The sequence below is a fragment of the Puma concolor genome, chromosome D4, assembly GCF_028749965.1.
Source record: "Puma concolor isolate L17-30 chromosome D4, mPumCon1.1.hap2, whole genome shotgun sequence".
NCBI classification, from domain to species: Eukaryota; Metazoa; Chordata; class Mammalia; order Carnivora; family Felidae; genus Puma; species Puma concolor.
The window spans coordinates 222,473-249,819 of record NC_141679.1 but is presented as its reverse complement, the minus strand read 5'-3'; the positions used below and the strand labels follow the sequence as shown (position 1 = coordinate 249,819).

The window sequence follows — 27,347 nt, the reverse complement described above, 5'->3', positions numbered from 1 at the left end:
CCTTTGCAGAAACATTAGTGAACTTGAAAACAGCAATGGAAGCTATGCAAAATGAAACAGAATGAAAATAAAAACTGGAAAAGAAGTGGAGTGCCTCAGTGTGTGGCACATTCACATACTAGCTTAATATAGAATTTGAGTCCCCAGAGGAGAATGGGGAGGGGCATAGAAAGTATTTGAAGAAATAATGGCCAAAACTTTATGAATTTGATGAAATCTATAAACCCACAGACCCAAGAGGCCATAATCCCTAAGGACAAGAAACATGAGGAAAACTACACCAAAGCACATCATAACCAAATTGCTTAAAACTAGTTAAAAACAGATAATCTTAAAAGAAGCCTCCCAAAAGAGACACATCACATACAGAAGAGCAAATATGAGAATGAGACATATTTTTCTCAGTAACAATGCAAGCTAGAGACAGTGGAGCAGCATTTTTAGAGAATGAAAGAAGAAAAACAGCCTCAACCTAGAATTCTATCATTATTTTGTTCAGATTGTTCTATCTTTGGCCATTGGGGGCTCTTTCAGGTTTTCTCCTATGTCCTTTACAGAAATTACTTTTCTTTTTTTTATTTTTATTTATTTTTTTTATTTATATATGAAATTTATTGTCAAATTGGTTTCCATACAACACCCAGTGCTCATCCCAAAAGGTGCCCTCCTCAATACCCATCACCCACCCTCTCCTCCCTCCCACCCCCCATCAACCCTTAGTTTGTTCTCAGTTCTCAACAGTCTCTTATGCTTTGGCTCTCTCCCACTCTAACCGCTTTTTTTTTTTTTTTTTTTTTTTTGTTCCCCTCCCCCATGGGTTTCTCTTAAGTTTCTCAGGATCCACATAAGAGTGAAACCATATGGTATCTGTCTTTCTCTGTATGGCTTATTTCACTTAGCATCACACTCTCCAGTTCCATCCACGTTGCTACAAAAGGCCATATTTCATTTTTTCTCATTGCCACGTAGTACTCCATTGTGTATATAAACCACAATTTCTTTATCCATTCATCAGTTGATGGACATTTAGGCTCTTTCCATAATTTGGCTATTGTTGAGAGTGCTGCTATGAACATTGGGGTACAAGTGCCCCTATGCATCAGTACTCCTGTGTCCCTTGGATAAATTCCTAGCAGTGCTATTGCTGGGTCATAGGGTAGGTCTATTTTTAATTTTCTGAGGAACCTCCACACTGCTTTCCAGAGTGGCTGCACCAATTTGCATTCCCACCAACAGTGCAAGAGGGTTCCCGTTTCTCCACATCCTCTCCAGCATCTATAGTCTCCTGATTTGTTCATTTTGGCCACTCTGACTGGCGTGAGGTGATATCTGAGTGTGGTTTTGATTTGTATTTCCCTGATAAGGAGCGACGCTGAACATCTTTTCATGTGCCTGTTGGCCATCCGGATATCTTCTTTAGAGAAGTGTCTATTCATGTTTTCTGCCCATTTCTTCACTGGGTTATTTGCTTTTCGGGTGTGGAGTTTGGTGAGCTCTTTATAGATTTTGGATACTAGCCCTTTGTCCGATATGTCATTTGCAAATATCTTTTCCCATTCCGTTGGTTGCCTTTTAGTTTTGTTGGTTGTTTCCTTTGCTGTGCAGAAGCTTTTTATCTTCATAAGGTCCCAGTAATTCACTTTTGCTTTTAATTCCCTTGCCTTTGGGGATGTGTCGAGTAAGAGATTGCTACGGCTGAGGTCAGAGAGGTCTTTTCCTGCTTTCTCCTCTAAGGTTTTGATGGTTTCCTGTCTCACATTCAGGTCCTTTATCCATTTTGAGTTTATTTTTGTGAATGGTGTGAGAAAGTGGTCTAGTTTCAACCTTCTGCATGTTGCTGTCCAGTTCTCCCAGCACCATTTGTTAAAGAGACTGTCTTTTTTCCATTGGATGTTCTTTCCTGCTTTGTCAAAGATGAGTTGGCCGTACGTTTGTGGGTCTAGTTCCGGGATTTCTATTCTATTCCATTGGTCTATGTGTCTGTTTTGGTGCCAATACCATGCTGTCTTGATGATGACAGCTTTGTAGTAGAGGCTAAAGTCTGGGATTGTGATGCCTCCTGCTTTGGTCTTCTTCTTCAAAATTACTTTGGCTATTCGGGGCCTTTTGTGGTTCCATATGAATTTTAGGATTGCTTGTTCTAGTTTTGAGAAGAATGCTGGTGCAATTTTGATTGGGATTGCATTGAATGTGTAGATAGCTTTGGGTAGTATTGACATTTTGACAATATTTATTCTTCCAATCCATGAGCAGGGAATGTCTTTCCATTTCTTTAAATCTTCTTCAATTACCTTCATAAGCTTTCTATAGTTTTCAGCATACAGATCCTTTACATCTTTGGTTAGATTGATTCCTAGGTATTTTATGTTTCTTGGTGCAATTGTGAATGGGATCAGTTTCTTTATTTGTCTTTCTGTTGCTTCATTGTTAGTGTATAAGAATGCAACTGAGGGGTGCCTGGGTGGCGCAGTCGGTTAAGCGTCCGACTTCAGCCAGGTCACGATCTTGCGGTCCGTGAGTTCGAGCCCCGCGTCAGGCTCTGGGCTGATGGCTAGGAGCCTGGAGCCTGTTTCCGATTCTGTGTCTCCCTCTCTCTGACCCTCCCCCGTTCATGCTCTGTCTCTCTCTGTCCCAAAAAAAATAAATAAACGTTAAAAAAATTTTTTTAAAAAAAAAAAGAATGCAACTGATTTCTGTACATTGATTTTGTATCCTGCAACTTTGCTGAATTCATGTATCAGTTCTAGCAGACTTTTGGTGGAGTCTATCGGATTTTCCATGTATAATATCATGTCATCTGCAAAGAGCGAAAGCTTGACTTCATCTTTGCCAATTTTGACGCCTTTGATTTCCTTTTGTTGTCTGATTGCTGATGCTAGAACTTCCAGCACTATGTTAAACAACAGCGGTGAGAGTGGGCATCCCTGTCGTGTTCCTGATCTCAGGGAAAAAGCTCTCAGTTTTTCCCCGTTGAGGATGATGTTAGCTGTGGGCTTTTCATAAATGGCTTTTATGATCTTTAAGTCTGTTCCTTCTATCCCGACTTTCTCAAGAGTTTTTATTAAGAAAGGGTGCTGGATTTTGTCAAAGGCCTTTTCTGCATCGATTGACAGGATCATATGGTTCTTCTCTTTTTTTTTTGTTAATGTGATGTATCACGTTGATTGATTTGCGAATGTTGAACCAGCCCTGCATCCCAGGAATGAATCCCACTTGATCATGGTGAATAATTCTTTTTATATGCCGTTGAATTCGATTTGCTAGTATCTTATTGAGAATTTTTGCATCCATATTCATCAGGGATATTGGCCTGTAGTTCTCTTTTTTTACTGGGTCTCTGTCTGGTTTAGGAATCAAAGTAATACTGGCTTCATAGAATGAGTCTGGAAGTTTTCCTTCCCTTTCTATTTCTTGGAATAGCTTGAGAAGGATAGGTATTATCTCTGCTTTAAACGTCTGGTAGAACTCCCCTGGGAAGCCATCTGGTCCTGGACTCTTATTTGTTGGGAGATTTTTGATAACCGATTCAATTTCTTCGCTGGTTATGGGTCTGTTCAAGCTTTCTATTTCCTCCTGATTGAGTTTTGGAAGAGTGTGGGTGTTCAGGAATTTGTCCATTTCTTCTAGGTTGTCCAATTTGTTGGCATATAATTTTTCATAGTATTCCCTGATAATTGTTTGTATCTCTGAGGGATTGGTTGTAATAATTCCATTTTCATTCATGATTTTATCTATTTGGGTCATCTCCCTTTTCTTTTTGAGAAGCCTGGCTAGAGGTTTGTCAATTTTGTTTATTTTTTCAAAAAACCAACTCTTGGTTTCATTGATCTGCTCTACAGTTTTTTTAGATTCTATATTGTTTATTTCTGCTCTGATCTTTATTATTTCTCTTCTTCTGCTGGGTTTAGGCTGCCTTTGCTGTTCTGCTTCTATTTCCTTTAGGTGTGCTGTTAGATTTTGTATTTGGGATTTTTCTTGTTTCTTGAGATAGGCCTGGATTGCAATGTATTTTCCTCTCAGGACTGCCTTTGCTGCGTCCCAAAGCGTTTGGATTGTTGTATTTTCATTTTCGTTTGTTTCCATATATTTTTTAATTTCTTCTCTAATTGCCTGGTTGACCCACTCATTCGTTAGTAGGGTGTTCTTTAACCTCCATGCTTTTGGAGGTTTTCCAGACTTTTTTCTGTGGTTGATTTCAAGCTTCATAGCGTTGTGGTCTGAAAGTATGCATGGTATGATTTCAATTCTTGTAAACTTATGAAGGGCTGTTTTGTGACCCAGTATATGATCTATCTTGGAGAATGTTCCATGTGCACTCGAGAAGAAAGTATATTCTGTTGCTTTGGGATGCAGAGTTCTAAATATATCTGTCAAGTCCATCTGATCCAATGTCTCATTCAGGGCCCTTGTTTCTTTATTGATCGTGTGTCTAGATGATCTATCCATTTCTGTAAGTGGGGTGTTAAAGTCCCCTGCAATTACCACATTCTTATCAATAAGGTTGCTTGTGTTTATGAGTAATTGTTTTATATATTTGGGCGCTCCGGTATTCGGCGCATAGACATTTATAATTGTTAGCTCTTCCTGATGGATAGACCCTGTCACTATTATATAATGTCCTTCTTCATCTCTTGTTACAGCCTTTAATTTAAAGTCTAGTTTGTCTGATATAAGTATGGCTACTCCAGCTTTCTTTTGGCTTCCAGTAGCATGATAAATAGTTCTCCATCCCCTCACTCTCAATCTAAAGATGTCCTCAGGTCTAAAATGAGTCTCTTGTAGACAGCAAATAGATGGGTCTTGTTTTTTTATCCATTCTGATACCCTATGTCTTTTGGTTGGCGCATTTAATCCATTTACATTCAGTGTTATTATAGAAAGATATGGGTTTAGAGTCATTGTGATGTCTGTATGTTTTATGCTTGTAGTGATGTCTCTGGTACTTTGTCTCACAGAGTCCCCCTTAGGATCTCTTGTAGGGCTGGTTTAGTGGTGACAAATTCCTTCAGTTTTTGTTTGTTTGGGAAGACCTTTATCTCTCCTTCTATTCTAAATGACAGACTTGCCGGATAAAGGATTCTCGGCTGCATATTTTTTCTGTCTAGCACACTGAAAATCTCGTGCCAATTCTTTCTGGCCTGCCAAGTTTCAAAAGAGAGATCAGTCACGAGTCTTATAGGTCTCCCTTTATATGTGAGGGCACGTTTACCCCTTGCTGCTTTCAGAATTTTCTCTTTATCCTTGTATTTTGCCAGTTTCACTATGATATGTCGTGCAGAAGATCGATTCAAGTTACGTCTGAAGGGAGTTCTCTGTGCCTCTTGGATTTCAATGCCTTTTTCCTTCCCCAGTTCAGGGAAGTTCTCAGCTATTATTTCTTCAAGTACCCCTTCAGCACCTTTCCCTCTCTCTTCCTCCTCTGGGATACCAATGATGCGTATATTATTTCTTTTTAGTGTATCACTTAGTTCTCTAATTTTCCCCTCATATTCCTGGATTTTTTTATCCCTCTTTTTCTCAGCTTCCTCTTTTTCCATAACTTTATCTTCTAGTTCACCTATTCTCTCCTCTGCCTCTTCAATCCGAGCCGTGGTGGTTTCCATTTTGTTATGCATTTCGTTTAAAGCGTTTTTCAGCTCCTCGTGACTGTTCCTTAGTCCCTTGATCTCTGTAGCAAGAGATTCTCTGCTGTCAGCTATACTGTTTTCAAGCCCAGCGATTAATTTTATGACTATTATTCTAAATTCACTTTCTGTTATATTATTTAAATCCTTTTTGATCAGCTCATTAGCTGTTGTTATTTCCTGGAGATTCTTCTGAGGGGAATTCTTCCGCTTGGTCATTTTGGATAGTCCCTGGCGTGGTGAGGACCTGCAGGGCACTTCCCCTGTGCTGTGGTGTATAACTGGAGTTGGTGGGCGGAGCCGCAGTCAGACCTGATGTCTGCTCCCAGCCCACCGCTGGGGCCACAGTCAGACTGGTGCGTGCCTTCTCTTCCCCTCTCCTAGGGGCGGGATTCACTGTGGGGTGGGGTGGTCCGTCTGGGCTACTTGCACACTGCCAGGCTTGTGATGCTGGGGATCTGGCGTCTTAGCTGGGGTGGGTAGGCAAGGTGCACAGGGGCAGGAGGGGCAGGCTTAGCTTGCTTCTCCTTAGGTGATCCACTTCAGGAGGGGCCCTGTGGCAGCAGGAGGGAGTCAGATCCGCTGCCGGAGGTTTGGCTCCGCAGAAGCGCAGAGTTGGGTGTTTGCGCGGAGCGAGCAAGTTCCCTGGCAGGAACTGGTTCTCTTTGGGATTTTGGCTGGGGGATGGGCGGGGAAGATGGCGCTGGCGAGCGCCTTTGTTCCCCACCAAACTGAGCTCTGTCGTCCGGGGGCTCAGCAGCTCTCCTTCCCTTTGTCCTCCAGCCTTCCCGCTTTCTGAGCAGAGCTGTTAACTTATGACTTCCCAAACGCTAAGTCGCGCTTGCTGTCGGAACACAGTCCGTCAGGCCCCTCCGCTTTTTGCAAGCCAGACTCGGGGGCTCTGCTTGGCCGGCGAGCCGCCCCTCCGCCCCGGCTCCCTCCCGCCAGTCCGTGGAGCGCGCACCGCCTCGCCGCCCTTCCTACCCTCTTCCGTGGGCCTCTCGTCTGCGCTTGGCTCCGGCGACTCCGTTCTGCTAATCCTCTGGTGGTTTTCTGGGTTATTTAGGCAGGTGTAGGTGGAATCTAAGTGATCAGCAGGACGCGCGGTGAACCCAGCGTCCTCCTACGCCGCCATCTTCCTCTTCTAAATCCCACTTTTCTTTTTTTTAAAAGAACTTTGTTATTTTCTGATTCTACAAGATGCTTCAGATTCATCTTGTACTTTCTCAGACCATCCCTAGAATCAGCTGTTTCCGATTCCTTTTATTAGAGACTGGTACTTAGAAAACAAATTTGGGGGCGCCTGGGTGGCTCAGTCGGTTGAGCATCTGACTCTTGATTTTGGCTCATGTCATGATCTTACATCGGTGAGATCAAGCCTCATGTTGGGCTCTGAGCTGACAGCACAGAGCCTGCTTGGGATTCTCTCTCTCCCCCCTCTCTGCCCCTCCCCTTTCTCAAAATAAATAGACTTAAACAATTAAAAAAAACCCCAAGATTTGCGTGGTGAGTGTGCTTGTCGCTACTGAGGCATCAATGCATCTAGGCCCTCTCATGTATACACATATCTATGTTTTTATATCTGTCTGTTGTTTGAAAGGTTTCACCTTATTCATTCCCCTCTTATTTATGGAGAACTATCCTTACTCAATCTTCTCAATTCCTTGCATCACAGAACTATTCTATATAGTGAATTTGGTTTAAAGTCAAATGTAATTTACCTTTTGACAAAAGTATGTTAGGCTGCCATGCATACCCAAATGGTTCAGAACCAGATTGAACAGGCAAACGTTTCATAAGAAAGGATGGAATTTTGAATGAGCCAGGTAGATGAAGAGTTCATTCTGCAATGTGTGTGAACTATGCAAAAGGTGAGGAACTTCAGGACTTTCCTGCTTGCCCTACTTCTCTCACATATTGACATGCTGAATATGTGTGGCTGCCACTTGATACAATCTCTATGCCTAAAGGGGGAATTATTGCTGATGTAGGTCAGCTCCTCCTCCTTGCCACTCCCTCATAATCAATTATCAAATGTTACTTTATAGCCTTTCTAATATCCTACCTCTCTTTCTCTACCCACACATGCAAGCAACCATCATGTCCTATTTATTCTATATCTCAAGTCATTCTCCACCTGCTTACTCACACTGCCTTAATTCATACCTTCTTATCTCTTGGTAATTTAGTGTTTTTATCTTTGGGTTTACTTCCATCTGTGCATGCGCTCTTCAAACAAAATTCTGGCTCCAACAGGAAAAGATGTTCACTGCATCTCCTGCAAGAAATTAACTATCCCTGCAGCTTAGCTAATGAGAAACTCATCACCCTGAATTCTTGCTGTTCTTCAATAAACTTTCATTCAAAACAACACCTCCCAACCAACCTACCCCATATTCTCCATGAAACCACATTTCTCTGCTTTGTTTATTGGACTTGCCTTTTGTTTTACTATAGCTTGCATGTTACGATTACAATTCTCTGCTATTCCTAAATAAACCCATTTTGCTAGTAAAGTAACTGACATTTTTTACTTTTAGGCTAACATAACAATAAAATTTAAAGTTCCTGGTCTCTTTCTCTGTGGCTGTTGCCTTTTACCTTGTGCACACTACTTATTTATTGTACTCATTATAATTATTTGTAATTTCTATATTTCTTTGCATATATTCTTTGTATATATTCTTTCTATATTTCTCACCTTTTTGAGAAAAATACTTTCTATTATCTATTGACAAATAGTTGAATTGAAATAAACTCAACTCACCCAAATAAACTGGACTAGAAGTATTTTGAGGACAAATCTGTGTCTTATTCACAATTGCATACCGGTGTCAACATACAGAAAGAATAAAAGCACATTTACTGAGAGTTAACTGAATGTCAGTCCTGTACTAACCATTTAATACACAGTCAGTGCATCAGGAGAAACCTGCAGGCATTGTCTGCATTTAAAATGTAGGAAAGGGGCGCCTGGGTGGCTAGTTAGTTAAGCAGCTGAGTCTTGGTTGGTCTTAAGCAGCTCAGGTCATGGTCCTGCGTTTCGTAGGTTTGAGCCCCACGTCAGCTCTGTGCTGATAGCATGGAGCCTGCTTGGGATTCTCTCTCTCCTTCTCTCTCTGTCCTTCCCCAGCTTGTGCACACACACTCTGTCTCCAAACAAACAAACAAACATTTATTAAAAAAATAAAAATAAAATTCAGGAAAACAGAAGTAGAGAAATTAGTTATGGCACTCAAGGCCACACCATCAGTAAGTGGTGGTACCAGGATTCAAACATGTAGAATGACTCCAGAGTTCGTGACCATAATTTAATATTATCTTACAAATTTGATATGTCAAATTGACTAAGTAATGAGCAAAACAGCTCCATGTAATTAATATAGTTTCAATAGGCTTTGGGAAGATTGTGGCCCAGATGACCCACCTTGACCTGGGGTGAAAGAGGAACATTCATCTCATCTGGGAGCTGTTGGGCAACAAGAAAGCTGAACCTCCACCATTGGCCTTGCATCCAGGGCTCAAAGGGCATGAGAACATCTCAGTGAAAAGTATCACCACCAGAGAGAAGCCTCAGAATACAGTGGGAAGGCTAGCCTGGAATGCCAGTGTGGGCAGGTGCATCTGCTGGTAAGGTGCTCAGAGCTGTGAGATCATGGCATTTGTGTTCATGTGGTAGCACTGTGCTGCTAACAGGCTGGGAAATCTTGGGATACTCCATTTTCACTACAATTCTTTAAGAAATTATGAGGGGCGCCTGGGTGGCGCAGTCGGTTAAGCGTCCGACTTCAGCCAGGTCACGATCTCGCGGTCCGTGAGTTCGAGCCCCGCATCAGGCTCTGGGCTGATGGCTCGGAGCCTGGAGCCTGTTTCCGATTCTGTGTCTCCCTCTCTCTCTGCTCCTCCCCCGTTCATGCTCTGTCTCTCTCTGTCCCAAAAATAAATAAACGTTGAAAAAAAAAAAAGAAATTATGAAAGTATTCCACAGTTCTTTTAGTGAATCAAACTTATTAATTCTTATTTTAAATCTTTTGCAAAAAAAAAAAAGAAGAAAGAAAATGCTGAATAAAGTTGTCTCTCATTTCCTGTTAGAACATTTTTGCTGTTGAATTTATGAAGTCCTTGCCCTCATACATTGACTTAACTGCTTGAAACTGGATTACAACACCATTGTGAAGCTCAAACAATGCTCCAATTGTTTTCCAATTCTCAAAAGTTCAGCCACTAAAAACAGTGTCACTTTGACCAAGTTACTTCATATCCGTGAGACACAGTGTTCTCATCTATTAAATAAGGGTGATCTGTAATCTACTATTCTTTCATAATCTCAAAGACAATGATGGGGAGCATGACACCTTAAATGTTCAAAGTGGATTATTATAGTATCTTTGCCTTTAAGACATTACTTATCAGGTTATAATTTATTTGCTGTTAGTGAGCCTTTGGTCAGAGTGTAATCCCAAGTTCAGCTTTGTTTCCATAAAAATACAACTATATACATCTGAAACTAATATAACACTGTATGTTAATTTTACTGGAAATAAATAAACAACTAACATGATCTGAATTAAAACCAATGGCCAATTGTATACTATGTAGAAACCTAAGGTTTCTTATAATCCAACTTGAAAGCCATTGGCCCTATTAAAACCCATAAAATGGAGAAGATAAAACTCAGAATAAAATACAATCTAAATTGCCAAAACAGATAGATATATAATCCATTGATTAATGAATACACTTCAACCACGTAGATGTGTTGAATGATTATAGATAATAAAATATCGAATGACCAGAGAAATCTAACCCTAACCTGATAGCATTTTATCTAATTTTCAAAGAGTGATGTAGTTTCATTGACAATGCAATCCATATAAGAAATAGAACAACCAAAAGGTATTGCCTCCCTCCTCCTCCATCCAAAAATTCTCAGTAATGGAATTTCAGAGTAAGTTGTTTGAAATAGTATGTGGAGAATAAAATTCTTCATACAAATGTTTTCATAGGAGTATAAAGCTTTTCAAGACCTAGCAATCCAGTAGTAGAGACATTAACGAAAATTCATTGTGATACTTGGTGTCATTGTATAACAGAAATAAGGTAACCATGCAGACTATATATAGTCCCATTTAATTGCCAAATATGAGCACAACCTATTAATTCAATGTCTGGCTTTCTTGTAGAAACCAAATTTTGTTTATTAAATAGCATCTCATGGGCGCCTGGGTGGCGCAGTCGGTTAAGCGTCCGACTTCAGCCAGGTCACGATCTCGCGGTCCGTGAGTTCGAGCCCCGCGTCAGGCTCTGGGCTGATGGCTCGGAGCCTGGAGCCTGTTTCCGATTCTGTGTCTCCCTCTCTCTCTGCCCCTCCCCCGTTCATGCTCTGTCTCTCTCTGTCCCAAAAATAAATAAACGTTGAAAAAAAAAATTTAAAAAAAAATAAAAAAATAAATAGCATCTCATGATATCAGTGTAACAGGAAGAGGAGAGTGATGCTCAAACCCATCTCCTGCTTCAGAGTCTCTAATTAGCTGACCAACTGGCCTCCTTTGCATGGGACTGAGGGTTTCCCAAGATATGGGACATTCAGTGTTAAAACCAGGACAGCCCTGGGAGGACAGAGATGGTTGGTCTTTTACACACCTGTAGTTATTTTAAAATGTTTGGAAGATTCATGCATCTTAATCTGGGGACTTTTCTGCTTGCATGTAAGGCTCTCCCAGGCAGTTCCAGTGCTGCATGGTAGAGAGGGCTGAGGAATCGGTCATGCCTCTGGGGCATCCACCTGCTCATTGGGACCATAACTCCAGGTTATCTTGCTTCATGAAAGCTGGCAGAGGCTGCTGGGCAGTTGAGACAGGGCTCTCCTGGGTGACTTTTGTCTTTGATACTCTTTGTCTTCCCTGTTGACACCCTTGGCTTCTACTCCCAGTGGGCCCCGTCGTGTATTTCCTGTGACTCATACCCACAGATACTCCCCTATAGGGACTACTTGTTCTCAGCATGCGATTAACTAGTTGACAATGATGCTGACTACTGAAGTCCAAAGGGTGTTGAGGTTTACATTGATCACCCCATACTGCCTTCAGTGGGAGTCCTGTTAGGACTCAGCAGGATCCTATTTGGCCAGAATCATCTCTAACCCCTGATGCTTCCTCTCAGTTTTCTATCCACTGACCTACTTGGCTATAAATTCCCATTTTTCTTTGTTGTGTTATGAGTTGAACCCTTTCTCTCTCCCCAACTACAAAATCCCATTGTAGTGTTCCCCTTAAAGTTTCCTTACTATCTTTAACCAGAGTCATAAGTAATTTTTTCATTAATAACACAAACATATTCACACATGTTCAGTTTTATGCATGTACAAAACATGTATCACTATAAATTCATTCTTATCATAGTTGTTTTTAAAAATTTTACAGTCTTGCTTTTTTCTCAACTCACTTGCCTTCCGCATGCTCACAGAAACCAATGTGAACAAATTGGTACGTTAGTTTTTTCTCTTCCTCCGTGTTTTGATTCCCTATTGTGAGCTGGGCATTGTTCTTCTTTTTTTTTTTTTTTTTGAGACAGAAAGATGGGGGCGGAGAATATAAGTGTGAGCAGGGGAGGGACAGAAAGAAAGAGGGGGAGAGAGACTCTCAAGTAGGCTCCACACTCAGCACAGAGCCCAGCATGGAGCTTGATATCAAGACTGTGAGATCATGACCTGAGCTGAAATCAAGAGTCAGATACTTAACTGACTGAGCCACCTAGGTGCCCAAGCTGGGCATTGTTCTAATCACAAGCCAGAGTCCCATAGCAGCTTATATTCTTCTGAAAAAAGAGGGATAAACATTTAAAGAAATGAATAAGATCATGTCAGGTACTATTAATTACCATGGAAAAGATAAGAATTTGTGAAAGTGTTTTTATTTGGTGTTTGAGATGGCCTCTCTGAAAAGCAGACACTTTAATTAAGACCTGAATGACAATGAGGAAGCAGTTATGAGGTGATCTGAAAGGTGAGTGTTCAAAACAGAAGGCCCTGTGTAAGGCCCAGAAAGGGGATAAGTTTGGGGTGGCTGAGAGAGGGACAAAGGACAGTGTGGCTAGAGCACTATAAGTGAGAGAAGCAGAGAGGAAGATGAAGCCAAGAGGTGTGGCCTCTATGGGGCCATGTCAACTTCTCTCCAGATGTGGTAGAGTCCATCAGAGGTTTCAAGAATGGCACAGTCAGTGATTTGTCTTGTGCAATGATCTCTTCCATTCTAGTGTAGCACATAGGATGTATGGGCCAGAGTGGAGACAAGGAGACTGTCAGGAGGCTGTGGTCAGGGCCTAGGTGAGAAGTGACAGTGGGGATGGTGAGTGGCTGAATTCTAAAGTGTTTCAGAAGGAAAACTAAAAACTGAAGTGATGGATGGACTGTGAGGCCAAGTCAGATCGAAGCAGACAATGTGAGCAGAGTATGTGGATGCGCACTAGATGAGACTGCTGGGATCCTCTGGTGTGACAAAGGGGAGCAGGACAGGAGGGACAGTGTGGAGGTCAGAGCTTGCTGTAAGGAAGCAAATGCCACATCATATGATGCCCTAGTGAAGTTGTTATGCCTTAGAGAATGAACACTGGGCAGGCAACATGGCCCCAACCCATTCTTGTGAGTGTCCATGTACCTTAGTATGCAAAGATCATGACTTTCATCTTTCTCTTATGTGCAAAATAGGGCTAATCATGTGGGGTCTTGGTGAGCACTTAGCACCTACAGAGTGCATTCTATCACATTTCAGCCTTTGCGGTGTGTGGCCAGTAAGGCATTTAGAAGTCCATTCCCACAGCTGCTACTTTTCCAATATTAAAAGTGAAACTTGGTGGAGTATACAAGATCCAGAAGGGCACCCAGGAAACTCTTTAGGCTGTATTTTTCTGATTCCTTTAAATTTTTTGTGAAGGCATTTTTTACAAATAAGTGACAAGCTAGTATCTGAAAATAGAAGGATGAAAACCAAAACAAAACAACTTGAATGAGTTGTAATGAAGGAATTGCAATGATGCTCCCCACTCTGGCTTTAGTGAGGGTTGGGGTCTTTCAGCTTTCTTTTTACTGTATTCTAGTGACGTGAACTTGCAGGTTCAATGAGGTCTCCTAGTTTGCGGCTGGGATCAAGCTTCTCTATGGCTCAGTCATTCAGATACATATTATTTTTTTTTGTCACCTACTATGTGCCTGATAATGGTCTTGGCATTAGGAAGTCTGCTGTGAACAAAGCCAACATACTGTCAACATACAGCCATGGTCCATTGGTTTTCCAAGCTGTGCTCTGATGTCATCATCAACAACTCTGGAAAACCAGAAAGTTCATGTGCTTGGTGCTAGGGCAGGCTGCCACCAGCCAGAACCAACCACAGTTTGTACCAAGCCCCAGGCTCCCCAGGAAACTACTAGTGTGGTACTTTTCATATGATCTCCCCTGAAGCTTTTGGGATTTCAAAGGCAAGGGTTGTGAGCCAGATTTTGAGATGCTGGTCTGACCTTTGTGTGAATTCCTCTCCCTGAATGTTGTGGTAGAATGGCTGCCCAGATAGAGATTTGTCACTCTTCTCAGAGTTGGCAGGTGCTGTGCCTGGAGGCACGCCCTGTGTTCTGGGCCATGAGCCTTTCCAGAATTCCACTGTACAGGCCAACATCTGCTGTGTGTGTGTGTGTGTGTGTGTGTGTGTGTGTGTGTGCTTCTCAGTATAGACCAGGTGTCCCCAAGTTCTCCAGATTTCCATTTAACAAGAGGTTATCAGCCCAGCTGAGTGAATGCTGGGAGTCTAGACTTTTATTGGGCTTCTGAGTGAGTACTTGCCCCACAGGTTTTCCTGAAGGCTATGATCTCAACTTTTGTTCCATTTTCTGCATATCACCTCTTCTCCAGGCCAAAGCTGTTTGCAGTTCTTGATCTTGGTTTTCCAAGCAGCTTGGTTTTCCAAGATAAGATATTGGTTGCAACAATTAAGAAAGCATTAGTATAGACTTGGGAAATAACACTAGGTACTTATGATAAGAAAAGCACAAAATAAAGCCTCAGTTTCAGATAAGGATGACAATGGTCAATGCCTGCTCAGTAATGAAGGCTGGCTGGCTGAGGGACCTCTTCTCAGCTCCTAGCCTACACACCTACACTATGCCAAAGGTCTTTTTCTATTTTCATTTCTTTTTTAAAAAAGGTTTATTTAATTTTGAGAGAGAGAGAGAGAGAACACGAACAGGGGAGGGGCAGAGAGAGAGGGAGATGGGATATGAAGTGGGTGCTGTGCTGACAGCAGTGAGCTGGATATGGGGCTCAACTCAGGAATCACAAGGTCATGACCTGAGCCAAAGTTGGACACTCAACCAACTGAGCCAACCAGGCACCCTTTCTTTTTTTTTTTTTTTTTGATCTGCACACTTGTCTCCAGGCCTTTGCTCACCATAAAGGAGGCCTTCCTCACTTTTTTTTTTTTAAATTGAGGTGCAATTTATGTAACACAAAATTAGCCATTAAAATTTTTTTAATGTTTATTTTTGAGAGAGAGAGAGAGAAACAGAGTGGGAGTAGGCGAGGGACAGAGAGAGAGGGAGACACAGAATCTGAAATAGGCTCCAGGCTCTGAGCTGCCAGCACAGAGCCCAACACGGGCTCAAACCCGTGAACCGTGATCATGACCTGAGCCAAAGTCAGATGCTTAACTGACTGAGCCACCCAGGCACCCCAAAATTAACTATTTTAAAGTATGTAGTACATTCACAAGGTTGTGCAACCATCACCTTCACCTAGTTCTACATCATTTTTTTTCCACCAATGGAGACTGGGCCCCCAGCAAGCAATCACTCCCAGCAATCACTCCCCAGTGACTCCTCACCCCCCACCTCCCGCCAGCCGCTGATGATCAGCATTCTTTTTTCCATTTCTATGAATCTGACTACTTTAGGAATCTCACAAGGTGGAATTATGTAGTATTGTATGTGTGTGTGTATGAATGGCTTATTTCACTTAGTACAAATGGCTTCACGTTTTATTCATGCTGTAACATACCACAGAATTTTCTTCGTCTTTAAAAACTAAATAACATTTTATTGTATTTATATGCCACCTTTGTTTATTTGTGTATCATGTGACGGGTGTTTGGGCTCTTTCTACCTTTTGAATGTCATTAATAGTGCTGCCATGAACATTTCTGTACAAGGTTTTCTTGAACTCCATGTTCAGTTCTTTTGGGTATATATCCAGAGGGGCAAGTGCTGGTTTGTAATTCTATGTTTAGCTTTTGGAGAAACCTCCAAGCTGTTTCCCACACTGGTACACTGTTTTACATTTCTACAGAAATGTAAGAGGGTTCCAGTTTCTCCACATTCTCTCCAATACTTATTTTCTCTTTTTCTTATTTTTGTTACAGTTATGTGAAAATAAATAAAGAAAGCCTCAGTTAAGAATGGGTTGGGAGGGTGGCTCGGTTGGTTAAGCATCTGATTTTGGCTCAGAGGGTCATGATCTCGTGGTTCACAAGTTTGAGCCCTGCATTGAGCTCTGCGCTGACAGCGTGGAGCCCACTTTGGATATCTGTTCCCCCTTCTCTCTGCCCCTCCCTTGCTTGTGCGCTCTCTCTCTCTCTCTCTCTCTGTCAAAAATAAATAAACATTAAAAAGAAGAAGAGGAAAAAAATAGCTTAAAAAAAAAAAGAACGGAGTTGGGAGGTCCTGCACGGGGCTAACATGCACGCCCCACTTGCTGCAGCCTGCACAATCAGCAGGAAGAAGGAAGATAATTTTTATTTCAATAAGGAAGGACACAGGTAGGAATTTTAAGAAAAGAAAGGATCTCTCTTTGCTCCAGCAACAACACATTAACCACTGCTTGCAGATGAGAAATCACCACAACCTCAGAGTCTTGTTCTTCTCAGATATACTTTTGTTCAAAACAGCCTTTCCCAGTTTCCTCTTAAAACCTCATAAAAGGGATGCCTGAGTGGCTCAGTCTGGTTATGTATCCAACTCTTGATATAAGCTCAGGTCATGATCTCAAGGTCGTGAGATCAAGTCCCAAATCCGTCTTTGTGCTAACAGTGTGGAGGATGCTTGGGATTATCTCTGTCTCTCTCGCTGCTTCCCCCCTCCTCCCTCAAAAACAAAAAACTACAAAACAAAACAAAAAGAATCATGAAAATTGACCTTCACTTTGTTCTCCCAACTTGGCTATGGTTTGTCCTGAGTTGCAATTCTTCTGCTATCCCTGAATAAACTCATTTTGCTAGTATGGTAATTGGCTTTTTTTTAAAGTTTATTTATGTATTTTGAGAGAGAGGGAAGGGTGGAGAGAGAGAGGGAGACAGAGAATCCCAAGCAGGGTCCGGCTGTCAGCACAGATCCCAATGTGGGGCTCAAACCCACAGACTGTGATTTATTCTGAGAGTGGGTGGAAATACAGTTGAATAATCCATAAATGTTAGTTAGATGGTAAGCTTCCAACTCTGGATAATGAGCCTGGCCACTGGGGAAACACAGCTAACTGCAAATATAGTCTAGACTATGTCAAATTATCCTCTGTTACAGTCTTTGTCACCTGAGATAGTGGTGAACTTTCACAGTTGGGACCTGGCAAACCTGCTGAGTCAGAGCCCCAGGACATCGGCACCTGCTCCAACTTTGCATTGCCCAACTCTCTTCCTGATGCTGCAATCAGTCCCAGATGTAATGTAATTTCAGAATATATATGTATATTCATATGCAGATTATCTAATGCCATATCTTCACATAAACTGCTTATTGACTTCATGTTTTCTGAGGAAGTAAAGCTTTCTGAGTTACAGACTGTAAGTGGGTTCTAAGCAAAACAGTTTTGCTCATGTAACATTGCAGTTATGACCTACATTGTGTAATGGAAACATCTTTTCTTTTTTTTTTTTTAGTTTTATTTATTTTTGAGAGAGAGAGAGAGACAGAGCGTGAGTTGGGGAGGGGCAGAGAGAGAGGGAGACACAGAATCCGAAGCAGGTTCCAGGCTCTGAGCTATCAGCACAGAGCCTGACATGGGGCTCCAACTCATGAACTTTGAGATCATGACCTGAGCTGAAATCCAGAGTTGCATACTTAATCAACTGAGCCACTCAGGCGCCCCTACAATGCCACTTTTAAAAGGTCATTAAACTGGGGTGCCTGGGTGGCTCAGTTGGCTGATCATCTGACTTTGGCTTAGGTCATGATCTCACAATTTGTGAGTTCGAGCCCCCATCAGGCTGTGTGCTGACAGCTCAGAGCCTGGAGCCTGCTTTGGTTCTGTGTCTTCTTCTCTCTCTCTCCTCTGCCTGCTCACTCTCTGTCTCTCCCTCAAAAATAAATAAACATTAAAAAAATAAAAGGTAATTAAACTAAGGTTAAGTAGACAATAAAATAAGCAGAAATTGCTTTAAAAACAGAAGGAAAGCCCCAAATACCACCTTCTATAGAGAACCCATAGTTCAGCTTTATTCAGAGCAAAGAAAAAAAGAAACTTTTGATCAGGCTGGGAGAAACTCAGTAGTACATTTGGAATGTGTACTCAAACTACACATGCAAGGAGGCCAATATTCTGGGAAAACAACTGATTTGCTGCCGCATTTGTCTACTGTTTGTCTAGTATTAACCACTATGAACAGAGCAGTGCAACCAGTATATGGAGCACTCCTTACAGTGTTACAGTGTTACAGTATCAGGCATAACATTTCACTTCTTTTCACACAACTGCTTCTCAGTGTACCTGGGCTTCCTCTTCTTGAGGAAAATCATTTTTGTTTTTTTGTTCTGTTTTCGAATTTTTATTTAAATTCTAGTTAGCTAACATACAGTGCACTATTGGTTTCAGGTGTAGAATTCAGTGGTTCGTCACTATATATAACACCTAGCCCCCATCACAAGTACCCTCCATAGTACCCATCACCCATCTAGCCCATCCCTCACCCACCTCCCTCCATCAACCCTCAGTTTGTTCTCTGGGAAACTTGGAAAGGAAAGGAGAGTGAGTGTTAGGGGTTTATAGTGGAAAGGGGTCCAGGGTTAAGTGTTCCTTCAGGAATCCAAGGTAGGGTCTGACCAAAGGTGAATGATAGGTGAATAATAGGAGTTATTTCATAAATCATGGAAGGTAGGGGGTATTAATGCCAGTGTCTGCAGAAGTTTGTTAAAAGCTAATGTCTTGGAATATGTTTGGGATCTGGTTATTTTTAGATGTTATCAGGTATTTGGGGGCCTAGGACAAAACTCAGAGAATGATTAACTTTCTTGTTTCTCCCTTGGGGTAGAAACATAGCTTCTTTGGTTTACTCAGATGCAAGGTGAAATATAGAGAATGTGTGAACGGGGTTTTGCAGAGAAACAGCAGAGATGGAGACTTTCTTCCATTTCTCTGTCTCAGTTATATTGATAGGAGGTATCTAGAATAGCAAAAATCATGGAGACAAAAAGTAGAATGGTGGTTGCCAGGCCCTAGTGGGGAGAGGGAGGTGGGAAGTTGTTGAATGGGTATAGATTTTTCAGTTTTACAAGATGAAAAAGTTCTGGAGGTTGGTTGCAGAACAATACTGTTAAAAAGGAAACCACAGGCCCAAGGTGGAGACAGACACTTGCACCCAGGATGAGAAACTAAGACTTAATTGTAGTTTTAAGGAATTGAATTTTAAGCCAATCAATCTGGGATTTGCTGGTCACAATCAGTGAGGTGCTTTGTACCATGGGCCCTTACCAGCCCCCAAAGAAGTTGAGGTCATCTGCCTAATAGGAACCCCTTGCTTCCCCCTAAGGGAAGGTGGCTTGAAGCAATTCTTTCTTTTCTTGTGCTAATAACTTCTTGCTGCACCTTCCATCCTCTAAAAACTTTCCATTTTGTATAACTCCTGGGAGTATCTTTCTGTTTGCTAGAAGAGATGTTGCCCAACTTATGTATTGCTTAATAAAGCCAATCAAATCTTCAAACTTACTCAGTTGAATTGTTTTTTTTTTTTTTTTAATGCTTATTTTTGACACAGAGAAACAGAGCACGAGTCGGGGAAGGGCTGGGAGAGAGGAGGGGGGAGGCATAGAATCCAAAGCAGGCTCCAGGCTCTGAGTTGTCAGCACAGAGCCCAAGGTGGGGCTCCAATCCATGAGCCGAAGTCGGACACTCAATCGACTGATCACCCCGGTGCTGCAGTTGAATTGTTTTTTTAACATAGTAAATCTTAAATTTGAACAGGGCTTATTTTTTTTATCTGGGGAAGGGATAAGGTAGGATGGATAGCTGTAAACAGAATGGCTAGTGTTGTAAATATATTAAATAAACACAGCGGACTGAATCTTACAGGCCTTACGTTGAGGAAGATAGACCGTGCTATATTCATCTGCTTCCCAGTGCTCAGGCCAGTGCCTGCCATGGAATAAGCAGTCAATACATTTTTGATGAAGGAATGGAGATACTGTTTTACATTTGCAGCCTAAAATGTAAAAGAAGCTTTGTAATATTAAAGCTGGAAACAGTTTTGCAAAAAAATTGTGTACTCAGATGTGTACTCAATGTGTAAAACTTGGGCTCCATCATGACCTGAGCCGAAATCATGACCTGAGCTGAAATCAAGGGATGCATGTTGAAATGACCGAGCCCCCAGGCTCCCCTGCATATTCTAATTCTAATCTCTGATCCCTTGTGAACTTGTTTCTATCACTTCTTCTTTCTGCTTGTTCTTGTTAATGTTACCTGGTCTCCTCTTGTGTCAGTTTAAATTTGAATATTGTAGACAATGCATTGAAAATTCCTTCTAGAAATAATATGAGGCCCACAGGTCCTCCTGAGTCTCCTCCTGACTAGCAATCCAAATCACCTAATTACATTATCAGAAACTTCAAACTCCTAAGCCCCCAGATGTCTCAGCACCGGCTACAGTCTGCTTGCATTATCTTTGCTTTTTTTTTTTTTTTTTTTTTACACCTTTACCTGTAATTCAGTGTTGCTCCCAGTGTTCTAATCCAAATGCAGGAGATCACCATGGGTGCCCCTGGGAGCTGGCATCCCATGTTCTCCCTCCCACCTCCCCCAGGATGTCACAAGCACTGCTAATTCATTCAGCCCCGACCTGGGCAAAAATGCCCGAATCCAGGCCTACGTCCCTACAAGTATGGCTTTTCTTGAATCTGTCTCCTAATTGCTCCCTTCTTGGCCGGCTCTCTGATGCCTTCAGAACTTTAAAAATAATTGGGAGCCTGGGATCCTGAGGGTGTGCAGGAACATCAGGTGTCTTCTTCCCCGGGGGCTTCAGGTCTGAGAAAGAGGAGGCAGTGCCCAGCGGAGCGAGTAAGCAGCAGACAGCACGTGCCTCACAGCCCAGATGGTCGGGCACCATCTCTCAGATGTCCTGCCTCCCAGGGGCTTGCGGCAGCTGCAGGGACCATCCCTGCCACTGGGGGCCCGCAGCTCAGGCTCACGGCCCCAGGCGTCTCAGCGCTCACTGCTGGCCGAATTTAACAAGAGAAGCCCCTCTTGTTCCAAAGGGTCCCACCCCTCTAATGACAATACCAATTACTGTGGAATTGATGGTTAGAGGGGAAAACCAGGTGTCCATGTGGGCACTCTCCACATGTGGCAGTCAGTTTTGTTGGAGACATGACCCACTGCAGGTTCTAGGTATCAGGGAAAAACAGGGTTAGGGTTAGAGTTAGGGGTTAGGGCTAGGGGTTAGGGTTAGGGTTAGGGCTAGGGTAAGGGATAGGTCATGCTTGCACCCCCACTCTAAGCCGGAGGGTGTTCACATGTGGACACTGCCCCCCATTCGGTGAGGGAGGGCATTCAGGCAATAGCCCTACCCTCTGTGCGAGAGATTTTTCACGCCATTGTCCTGCCCCCTCTTACCCTGGTAGGGTTTCCCGTACCGGCCTGCCTCCCCTGCATGCAGGAGGGGGTTCTTGCATGCGACCTGCCACCCCCTCTGCCTGTGAAGGTGTCACCCATGCGCTGGGCTTCCCCTCAGCGAGGGAGTAGTGCCACTATAAAATCTGATGTTTCACAAATGGCTCTTTTCACTTCCACAGCTGAAGAAGCAGGCATTTCTTAAGCTAAGGGTTATGGTTAGGATTAACGTTAGGGGTCAAGGTAATTCTTAAGTCATGGTCGCACACCCACTTGGTCCTGGAGATCTTCACGCAGGTGCTCCATGTGCGCCCCTTCATCAGCGATGTAATGGTGATTTTCCTTTTAAGTCAGATGTTTTCTGGGAGCCTGGGTGGCTCATTGGGTTAAGAGTCCCACTTCGGCTCAGGTCATGGTCTTTCAGTTTGTGGTTTTGAGCCCTGGGTCGGCCTCTATGCTGAGTGCTCTGATGTGGAGCCTGCTTCAGATACTGTCTCTCTCTCTGTCTCTGCCCCTTCCCGATTTGTGTTCTGTCTCTCTCTCTCTCTCTCTCTCTGTCTCTCTTTCTCTCCCAAAAAATGTACCTAAAAGCATTTTCAATCAGACATTTCCTGGATGGATCTTTTCACTTTCATTCCTGAAGAAGCAGACATCTCTCTCGTCCATTGTTCTTTTGTTATCTCGGTATAGGTGACGACATGTACCACATTTCCCCAGCCAGCATTGGGGTCGTGCAGCGTTTCTTCTACTGTCCAGACATCTCTCAAGTACTGTGACACTGCATTTCTCTAGTGCATCCTACATGCTCCAGGAAACTGGACTGTAACTGTGGACAGCAGCACTGTCCCATTGTCTTCTGGTGGTATTTCAGTAGGCTCTTCATTCACATCTTCGGTTACCTGAGTGTGTTCTGTCATCTTCTCTTATTTTTTTTTCTGCTAGGCCACTGCTAGGACACCCAACAGGGAACCCGAAGCAGCAAGAGATCCAGGAGCAGCCCAGCTACCGCTTGGCTCCCACAAAATGGTCGCCTTGGAACTCTTTATGGAAAAGGAGAAAACACCACCACCACCACCACCACCACCGTTTCATAACCCTGCACTGAATGTGAAGACAACAACCACCCACCCCCAAAGGAAACTCTGCCAGGGTACATGTATAGTACCTACAGCATTGATCAAGTATTTTGGATCAATAAGTGAGGTTGTACTGTTGACTGGTAAATATAAATCTAAATCCTTCAGAGGGGATTTTATTCTCTGAGGTCACCCCAACCTAAATTTTTGGCCCATGGGGAGATCTGTTGTCCCTATTGGTTGTATTGATGTAGTCTCTTTGGGCCAGTGAATTAAAGCTCCATAGGGTCTTATCCTATTCCTGTCTCTTCACGGGAAGGTCCATTTCACCAATTGGAAGAGACAGTAAAACCCTCGTGTGGCCGTTCATATGAGTCACTATTTAGGGAACAAGTGATTATGCTACCTTTGCATGGTCAGGATACCACAGCCTTTTCACGAATGTCCTTGGGTAGGCAGGGCCTCCAATACTATAAATGTTAGAGGTGATGTGATTGGTAAACAGGTGGGGTTTGTGTTCCCCGAGTTCTTTTTACTTCTTTTCATCTTTCCTGATTGCCTGTCTGTGTTGGGTTAACAATTGGTTTGATGTTGACGTTACAGTTAGGTTATTTTTATCTTAGTGTTAACTATCCGTGGTTATGCGCTCTGATAGAAACTTATGCAAGGACAGACATTTCTTATTGCACATACTAGCATTATTGCTTCTATTGTGAAATTCACCCAGTCTTAAGTTAGGAGCTGGTTGTCTATTTTTGGTATTTAGATCTTAAGATCATATACCAATGCCTGAGCCCTAGTACAAATGCTCATTGCCACATCCCTAACAGCTGCCTACAGTACGCGAATCATATTTTTTGGCCTTCTAGGACAGGCTCCATACACCTACATTGGTGATGGGGAGGTGTGATGCTTGCACCCCTCATCCGTGATGGAGGATTGTTATGATTGCACCCCTTCTGTGCCCTTTCACCAGCCATGTAGATATATCAAGCCTGTGCCTCTTCATGGGCCATGTAGGGGTGAACCGACAACACCCCTTTAGGGGCCAAGTAGGCGTGAACCATCTGCACCCCCACATCGGCATCCTGTACCCTTTCATTGGCATTGTGGGGGTGTGCCGCCAGCACCCCTTCATGGCCACTATAGTATTTGTACTGTCTGTGGTTTCAGGGATCCACCTGGGGTCTCCAGACATATCCTCATGGATAATGGGGGGCTTCTGTAGTCGTGTTCCTCTGTATTACATCTCCCCACACGACCCTCATCTCCAGATAAATCTCACGGGATCAGGAACCACTTTTCCTTGCACTTTCTTCTTCGTGGAAACATCTTGCCTTTGCTTAGCATGGTCACTTTGCCCTCTCCGCCATCTCCTGGAGGTTCCCTTACCCTTGCAGTGCTCTTCACTCACTGCTTTTGGGTGTGCTGTCTGTCTCCTGTCGCAGTCCTGGGCAAGTGGTAGTTTGTGCTATGAGTGGCCGCAGGAAACTGCCTGGAACTGGCACTCTGGGACTGGACTGCTCTTCTCTCTGGTGCACATACAAGTAGCTTCCTTGTTGGCAGAAGTGGATACTGGTCATTGGTGGCAAGAGGTGATTTCACATTTGTTCACATTACCACTAGTGCTGGTGCGGAGTGATGGAGGACAGCATGCTGGAGGATCGTGGGTGGAGTCATCACTGTGGCCATGGGGGGCAGTTACAGAGCCTGTCTGGGGTCAGTTTTGGGTGCCTGGGGTATACGCAGGAAATAGGATACAAAGCAAGGGCGAAACATCAGAAAATGTATGGCCTCATGAGGTGAGTATCTTGTGTTTTGTTGCCAAGAGAAGCAGCTCCCCCTCGTCTGAGGAAAATAATCTTACCCCACCCCAAGAACCCCTAGAGAAAAGGTTTCAATGGTTTCACCTAAGACAATACTGTCGTGACAGAGAGCAGTGATCTTCAGGCTCCACATCTATCATCCGTGTTTACTTCCTGGAAAATAACGGGATGCCAGTGTACTCCAAACGGAGGTATGGGATCAGGTTATGCAGGATCAGGTGCCCATGCAAGGGAGTGGCAGGGTATTACCACTTCGCACTGGTAGGAGACTGGGGAACAAGTATGGGAGTGGATTCAAAGAGTATTAAATCAAAAGGGTGACATAGGATTGGCCGGACATGGATACACAGTTCCTCCCACAGGAAATGTAATTTAATGTGTTGCCTTGAGAAGTGGGAACGGTCATAATAATGACTCAATGGCTGCCTGCAGTCAATTAGGTTGTAATATCAGAGCATCCCTGACTTTCTCAGGGAAGGAAGACTCCAAAGTCCAAGGGAGATGGGAATGGGGACCTGTTCTGCACACACCTGCTCTTTTACCACAAACTTGGTGGCCTATGAGAACAAAATTGTGTTCTCTCACAGTTCTGGGAAAATTCGCTTCATTAAGACTAAGTTGTCAGCAGGGCTATACTCCCTCTGGAGACCCAAGGGCTCCAGGGGACAGTGGATCTCTTCCCTCTGGTAGCTCCCAGTGCCCAGTGGCCACCAACCTCCCTTGGCTTGTGTCCACATCACCCCAGTCTGTCTCCCTGGACACAGTGCTCCTCGTTTGTCAAGTGTCTCTAAGGATGCTCGTGATTCCATCTAGGACTCACTCAGACAAGCCAGGACTCAAGATCCTTAACTAGGTCCCATCGATGGGAGTTAGATTCCAGGTATTAGGATTTGATTTCTTTGAGGGCTATTGTCCAGCCTAGTACAACGTGTCCTTCCATAGGGAGATAGCCAAACCATGTTAGCCCCGTGAGGTGGGTTGCTCACCAGTGAGCAGTGCCAGGGCACGCACTGCTGATAGACACTGCAGCAGGACCAAATCTCTGGAGAATTATGCCCAGAGGGGAAAAAGCGAATCTTAAAAAGGTCATGTGCTTTTTGATTCCTCTTGTATAATATTCTTGAGGTGTCAAAATCATAGAAATGGAGAGCAGATGAGGGATTGCCAGGCATCACGGAGGTGATGGGGGCAGGAAGAAGGTGGGAATGTCTGCTGTAAGAGGACAACATGGGAGTCCCTGTGGAGGGCTCAATGCTCTGTTTCTCGTGTGCATCACTTTCGATATCCTGGCCGTGATCCCTTTCTATAGGCAGAGAGAACATAGGGCATCTTCACCGTGTTTCCCAATCACACACAGTCCCAGCAACCTCACAGCCACCCACCTTGCTACATCCGTCCCCATGGCTCTGGCTGGTGCCCCATTGCCACAGTTGAGCCATGTTCCTAAGGGAGGAAGCCATCTCGCTAACGCGGCCCTTGCACGGCTTCACTCTCTTCTGCACACCGGGGGTTTCCTCGGGACCCGGTCATCCTGTGCACCTGCAGCTGTTTCTCCTGGCCCATGGGGAGCAATCACTTCCCATCCACCACCACCTGTTTTGTCTTCCTACGTCCTAGCATTGCACGTGCTGGCGCCTGCAGACCTTCTCTCTGTCAGCTGAGTCTGAGAGGGCTTCCTCTCCCACTTGTTCTAGTTTTCATCTCATTAATGAACGACACATCGCTGAAGCTCATGGTGAAGTCTCAACCTCCAGTTTGCAGACTACGTGGCACCATTTTACAGACACATGTAATTACTTTAAAAATTCCTTCCTTCCTCCTCCCCCCACCCGGGCCACTGCTCACCAGTGTCTGTGTTGATCTCTCCTCATCTTCTTCCCACCTCCCATCAACTTTCCTCCTGTCCTTACTCTGGGGTGATCTCAGCCAGCCTCAGGCTTCTATCTACCAGCAGTTGGGGCCTGCAAGGCTTTATGCCCTGCCCCCAGCTCTTCATGTCTCCAGACGCCTGACTCCAATTGTGCACCACACAGGTGCTACCCTCCCCAGCCTCTGCTATCTCCCTGAAGGCATCTCCTCTCCCCCTCCCCTTGTTTACTGGGCTGTGGCCACACCCGCTCCCTCCCTGCTCCCTGAACATGTCAGGCACACACTCCTGCTTTAGGTCTTTGCACTCATTTTGCCTCGCTCTGTCTGGAATGTTCTCCCACATGCCCACATGACATACTCCCTCATTTCTGTCATATCTTTGCTCTGACGTCACCTGCTCAGTGGGGTCTCTGCTAGCTCTTTATCTAAAACGGAAAACTGCTCCTTCTCCGACCCGAACACCCGATCTGCCTTCCCCGCATTCTTTTTCTTCCCGGCCCTTGGCATCATCTGTTTTTCTTACTTGCTTGCTGTCTGTCGCCTGCTGCAGTCCCTGCCAGAATGTTGTCTCCATGGGGTCCAAAGACCAAACTAGCTTTGTTTAGGGCTGTTTCCTTAAGGCCCTAAGACAGTGCCTAACCCCTACAAAGGCTCAAACATCATTCGTTAAATAAGTGTTGGGATTTCGTATTAGTTTCCTGGGTCCGCCATCACAAAGTACCACACACTGGGTGGCTTAGGCAACAGAAATTTATTTATTTATTTTCTCACACTTTAGATCAGGGTATGGGCAGGGTGGGTCTCCTCTCTCCATGGCTGGTGGATGACGTCCTTCCCAGTGTCTTCACGTGGTCTTCCTTCTGTGTGTGTAGATGCCCACTCTCTTCTTATAGGACACGTTATCAGATTAGGGTCCCTCCCCCCAAATGAGCTCATTCACCTTGGCTTTACCTTTCAAAATCTGGTATCCAAATACAGTCACATGGGTAGTTAGTACTTCAACGTATAGATTTTGGAGGCAAATCCATTCCATAACAGGTTTCTATCTGTAGTACTTAGTCACTATTCACATGCGTTTTTTTTCCATATTCCCTTGCCCCC

The 27,347-nt window shown here is 43.8% G+C and overlaps 1 long non-coding RNA gene across 1 annotated transcript in view; it reads left to right on the top strand.

Annotated features, from left to right (window-relative positions):
* LOC147574632 (uncharacterized) overlaps positions 1-26,888 on the top strand; it is a 40,626-nt gene extending 13,738 nt beyond the window's left edge. The window contains exons 2-3 of the long non-coding RNA XR_015243360.1: positions 22,418-22,694; positions 26,072-26,888. This is a non-coding gene — a long non-coding RNA (uncharacterized LOC147574632). The remainder of the gene's footprint in view (positions 1-22,417; positions 22,695-26,071) is intronic.
* Positions 26,889-27,347: the final 459 nt, after the last annotated feature.